Here is a 6,232-nt window from a genome sequence, read left to right on the forward strand (position 1 = left end):
TGATGGTATTAGCAGGTGTGGCCTGTTAGGAGGTATTTAGGTCTTGAGGACAGAACGCTCATGAATGGGTTTAGTGCCTTTATAAAAGAGGTCCAGAGAGATCCCTAACCTCTTCTACCACATGAGGATACAGTGAGAAGGCACTGGCTATGAACCAGAAAGAGGCTCTCACTAGAAGGTGACCGTGCTGGCACCATGATCTCATACTTTCAGGGTGTAGAACTGTGAGCAATAAATTTCTGTTGTATAAGATACCAGTCTGTGGTATTTTGTTAGAGTAGCTAGAATGGACCAAGACAGTCCAGTAGCTCAGGATATAAACTTAAACCATTTTATTCCTCTTACACTTAGAGACAATAAAAATCCAATCGTGTGGGCCCTGTCTATGCCTGATTATCTATTAGCTAGGACTGGATGTCCTTAGAATTCCCATCCAGATGATTTCCAAGACTGGTGATGAGTCTTCCCTCATGGTTCTACGGCTTCCAGGACAGGGTGTGAAATGGTAAACCCAAAGTGCTTGAAAAAGGTGACTTTGGTGCAAACTGAGTTTCTGAATCTAACTTAGCCCCTCTAGCCTCTTTGACAAATGAGGTTTGTTCCCAAGGAGGATAGGTAATTGAATTTTCCCAAAAGCCAATTTTCCAAAGAAGGAAAACTCAAGATGTGGAGGCATAGAGCTGAATTTGAGTCCTCCTGGGGTCTAATGTCTCCCATCTGTATGGTTGGAGATATTCATGTGGGTTGGGCTAGGTCAGGTAGGTTAGGGGAAGTTGGAAAAATTAAACAAGGCTTATTGGAAGGTGGCATCTGCCTCTGAGCACCAAAATTAAAACAAAACAAACAAACAAACAAAATCTCTCCTCTCCTTTGGAGAATGTCAGTTATTACAACAGCCAAGAAGAAGAAAGGTGTAATGAATTTTGTAGTAAATTCCAGGAATTGCTAAATATATTTGCTGAGCCATGGGGATTCTAACTCTAGGACCATAAACACTTGAAGCATAATGCAGATATCTTGGCTTTACAGAATACAGTCCAAGAATTCTTCCATTTTTCTGGACATGTACTTTTCAGAGTTGGCCTGCAGGTGGTGTTGTAGCCCACAGAGGACTGTATGGACAAGGGATTGATGGGATGTTAGACCCAGATAAGTTCATTAGGATTTTGTCCAAGTAGATCTGGCCTCCTTCATCCCAGATGTGATTCATTCAGCACAAGAAGATGAGTAGGGCACTGCACAGGCAAAATGACACTATAATTTGTCAGACTGGCCCTCTCCCATTGATCTCAAAGCTCTTGGACCAGTAGGCTAGAGTATCTACAACCTCCTCCGTGTCCAGGCAGGTAATAAGAGAAAAACTGCCTTCCAGATAAGCCGCAAATGACCTTCCCATGTGAGGTGGCTAGTGCCTTTGAAGAAAGAGTATGTATGAGTTAAGTGGCCAATTCTGTCATGATGCTGGCTCCCAGGCTCAATACAACAGGTTAGCAACCTCACCCCAACCCCTATCACATATTCCACCTCTGCTAAAGCTTATGAATAGGACTGCTGTTCAAACTGGCTTAGCAGGAAGCCAAACATATTTGTAGTGGGGTCACAAGTTCATTCACTGTGCGCTTAGATGTGCAAAGAAAATGCAGCCTCTTTATTTCTCCATAACTCATCTGCTCATCCATAGAAAACTAGGGAAAGTAACCCTACATTTATCCCATTCAGTTAAACTTAGTTCAGTTCAATAGTTCAGACAACCCCTTTATGTTAACTCTCTTTAGTTTCTTTAGGGAAAATGTTGACTTTCTAATTTTCTCTCCATCTCTTTGTTCTCCTTCAAGATTGTGTCTGTATATTTTGGGGTCTATAAGAGTTTAGATGACCAGTGGCAGCAGAGGTGGGATTATCTGGATCTTCATGGGTGGATAGTGAGAGGCTGGATTTTCTGTTCTCTAGACTGGTGACCACTGAAGTACAGGTTTTCTGGTGTGGTTTTTTAGATGAAGTACTATCTAGCTCTGAGATCTGTAGCTCTGGCCTTCTCAAATGTCCTACGCAGCTGTGTCTTTGTTTTAACTAGAGCCCTCTGACACACCTCTGTGCTCTCAAGACCTCTGTGTCTCATCAGAACACATGGGATTTGCTGGGTCACTCGTACACCCAGGTCATGCAGGCCCAGGAGGACTGGCTCAAGCTCATCTATCAACTCACCTCCCACCACACCTCCTCACCATCACTCCTTGCCAAGACTCTGGCCCTAACCTTGCCTCTTCTTTGTCTTCCATATTTCTTCCATAGTCTCTTAGAACTGGAAGGGGCAGTCTCTATGCAATTCATTTGTACATTTAATAACTCCCTTGTAGGCTACAGCAATGAGCCTCATGGCTAGCTTTCATAGGTGGAAAGGATATCTTCTCCATACTTATGAAAAACACTGATTTCAGTTTCCCCATCTAGTTCTAGATATGCCTTCAATCTGAATTTAGAAAATCCTTTCTGGACAAAGCCTAACTTTAATTCTTGATATAGAATCAATGCAAAAATATAATCAAAGCACCAAAGGTCAGAAGTTACTTTGTTGTTCTAGATCTACACCGTCCAATATGGTAGCCAGTAGTCCCATATGGCTATCTAACTTTAAATTTAAAATAATTAAAATTAATTAAAATTTAGAAATTCAGGTCCTCAGTCATATTAGCCACATCTCAAGTTCTCAGTAGCCACATGTGACTACTGGCCACTAGACTGGACAGCAAAGATACAGAACATTAACATCACTGCAGAAAGTTCTATCAGACAGCTATTCTAGAACTGTACCCTCTCACTTTCCTGAAGCCCTAAAATGCTTTATTTAGAGGGACGCTTCCCATAAGACTAAGTTTTGCAGGATATAGCACTACATCTAAAAAAATATTTAAAACCATTACTCCTACTGGTTGTTGCCCTGGACTCCTAAGAAGCTGGGTTAGTCAATAAGCCCCACCCACTTCTCCAAAGATCAGTAATGTTCTCTGTTTCTACCAAGGAGAGGCTACATAGTTTGCAGAGCCTAGTGCAAAATCAAAATTTTGAAATTTTATTCCAAGTTTACTTAAAATTTCATACTAACAGTAGAGTATTAATCCAAGTACTGACCTTTCTGAGTGTGGGTCCCAGGGTAACTGCATAGGCTCACACCTAGGAAGCAGGCTTTGTTCCAAGATAATCACACCTGAAAGAGAAATCAAGGCAGGCCTGTGGGCTCTCTGGGGAATTTCCTCATGAGTGGCAATGCCAGGACCCACAGCTGTGCCTGTGCTGGCCAACCTCAGATGTTAACTCAGACAACGGCCCAGGGAGTGCCTGTGGCTGGAGGGAGCCACCTAGCCAAAAAGAAGGGACAGAGAATAAGGGCCTCCACATGCTACACTGGAAAGCCCATTGCTGGAAGGCCTGGGCAGGCCAGCTGCTTCCAGTTGGGTATGTTTCCATCAAAGCCAGGAGCGTGCCCAGCCAGGAAGGCCGAGATCTGCAGGGCCATCATTTCAGAAACTGCTGGAGGACAGGGGAAAGGCAGTGCACTCAGGAACTTCAGCACAGTGAAGTACGTCTAGTTGTCCTACCTGGACTGTGGACATAAACAGAGCATGGTATCCAGGAGCTTGTGCACGGGGGAAGGCTTACCTCCTCAGTCTGAGAGACAGGTGATATGAGGGAAGGCCAGAACAATAGCCACTCAGAACTTCAAAATGAATCATCAATGCCAAGGGGCAAGACAGAGAAAAAGAATCTACTTGTAGGCTGGCTAAACAGGAACTGAGGAAAGCAAAGTAAAAACAGCAAGATCTGAGGTGGCAGATGAGACTTGAAACCTGTAAACATTCTGTAAGATAAGTAAATGAACTCCCACAGCTTTTTAGAGTGTAGCAGATTGGTACCTACACATGGAAACGCTGCTTAATATGCAATGAAAATAATTTTTTAATAAATAGCTAGGCTCAAAAGGAAAAAAAGAGGCTACAGAATAAAGAGAGATAACAAAGCCACAGTGGGTTCAGTCTGAGTTGACCCTCTGGTTCATTTGATGGTCCAAAGAGTTCTTGTTCAGGGTTTTCTTCAGGCACTCTTGTCTCTCATACCTACCCCCAGCTTTGGGCAGAGAAGGCCTGGCCCTGTGCCCAGCCCAGGCTCTTGGTCACCTTCTTCAAGGTTCAAGTTCAGAAGCTGCATAAAGGATCACCCTGAGCTCCCTGAGACAGACTCTGGGGACCCAAGAGATATCCTTGGATTAAGAAAGACCCTTGAAGAGCTACCCCTGCCATGAAAACAAAAGTAGAGAAGTCCAACCCCCTAGCTTGGGAAAGTAGTATGAGAGTCTGAGGTTTTAATTTCTCACAGGGCACTTTTTAATTTTAAATCTAACCTTAGACAGATAGCAAACTTTCAGGAGAGAGGAAAGGGGAGAATAAATTTTTAAAACTAGATCAACCTAATATAAACTAGAGAAGAAACACAAGAATCTAAGTTAGATAATAGTAAATAGAAAACACAATTTGAATGGTAGAAATAAGTCCAAATAGGTCAATAACAAAAGTACATATAAATATTAATATTTTGAACTTGCCTACTAAAAGACAGAGATTCTCAGAAGGATTTTTAAAAATTCAACCTGGTACTGCATATAAGAGACACACCTAAAACATGATGACAGAGAGGTCATTATGTAAACAGATGGATAAAATGTACTAGGAAAATATTAATAAAAATTAAATTAGTATAATATTGATATCAAATTTTTTAAACTTTAAGGCAAACAGAATACAAGGATAAGTAGAATAATTCACATCAAAGAAACAGTAATTTTGAACCTCAAATATATATATATGTATGCGTGTATAAAGCTATAATCATATTTGTAGAAGACATAAATTATGTCAGTAATCCCATACTCCAAATTACAAGAAACATATTCATTCTAGCACACATGAAATATTTTTTAAAAACTGACTATGTCATTACCAAAGGGGAAAGGATGGGGGAGGGATAAATTAGGAGTTTGGAATTATAATATACACACGAATATATATAAAATAGATAACCAACAGGACCTACTGTACAACACAGGGAACTATACTAAATATCTTGTAATAACCTATAATGGAAAAGAATCTAAAAAAGAATATATATATATTTTATATATATATATTTGTATATACATATAACTGAATCACTTTACACCTGAAACTAATACAACATTGTAAATCAACTATATTTCAACAAAAATATATAAAAAAAGAAAAGACTATCCACTGAATTGCCTTTGGAAAAAAACTTTGTCAAAAAGAAAATTTCAAACAAATATCAGTGACTCACAATCACATAAAACATGTTCTCTAACAATAATGTAATAAAATTAGAAATCAATAGAATAGTTATACTGCCCTATTCATTTTAGAAATTTCTGAATAATTATAAAGGGAGAAAAACTAATAGAAATCACCAAATGTTTAGTACTGCTCAGACAACAAAAACACTAGTACTAAAATGTGTGGTATGCAGTTTAAATGGTATTTAGAAGAAAATTTAGAGCTTCAAATGCATATAATAGAAGAGAAGGAAACATATAGAGGAAGGTCAATCAGAACGGAGAAAGTAGAAGGAAAGAAATAATAACAAAAAAAGAGAAATAGATGGAAAGGGGAAAAATCAATGAGGAATCGATAGATCCTAGTTCTTTCAGAAGACTAATAAAATAGACAAACCTAGTAAGATTGATTGAGAGAAAACGAGAAGAATGTAGGAAAATGACATAACTATAAATAGAGTCAAGGTTTTTAAAAGCACTAGAGAATACAATGAATATCATTAGACTAAAAAAATTGACAATTTAATGAAACAGTTCTCTAGAAATAAATAAATCACTAAAACTGACTTGAAAAACAAAGGTCTATCTATATATTTACGTATAACCATTAAGTGAATTGAATCTGTAATTAAAAAAAATTATACCCATTACTGGACTTCCCTGGTTGCGCAGTGGTTAAGTATCCGCCTGCCACTACAGGCAACACGGGTTTGATCCCTGGTCCGGGAAGATCCCACATGCTGCGGAGCAACTAAGCCCGTGCACCACAACTGCTGAGCCTGCGCTCTACAGCCCGTGAGACACAACTACTGAAGCCGTGCTCTGCAACAAGAGAAGCCACCGCAATGAGAAGCCGGTGCACCGCAACAGAGTAGCCCCCGCTCACCACAACTA

At 39.8% G+C, this 6,232-nt stretch overlaps 1 protein-coding gene across 2 annotated transcripts in view; it reads right to left on the reverse strand.

Annotated features, from left to right (window-relative positions):
- Nucleotides 1-6,232, reverse strand: part of ZNF280D (zinc finger protein 280D) — a 288,761-nt gene that overhangs the window by 227,317 nt on the left and 55,212 nt on the right. Inside the window, exon 2 of one of the 2 annotated variants that reach the window (XM_027123108.1) lies at nucleotides 3,130-3,205. The exons of the other annotated variant lie outside the window; for it this stretch is intronic. The gene's annotated coding sequence lies outside the window, so the exon portion shown is untranslated. The remainder of the gene's footprint in view (nucleotides 1-3,129; nucleotides 3,206-6,232) is intronic. 2 annotated transcript variants of the gene reach the window in all.

The sequence above is a fragment of the Aethalodelphis obliquidens genome, unplaced genomic scaffold (genome assembly GCF_003676395.1).
Source record: "Aethalodelphis obliquidens isolate GAN/ISIS:26980383/991018 unplaced genomic scaffold, ASM367639v1 scaffold26, whole genome shotgun sequence".
Taxonomy (NCBI): Eukaryota; Metazoa; Chordata; class Mammalia; order Artiodactyla; family Delphinidae; genus Aethalodelphis; species Aethalodelphis obliquidens.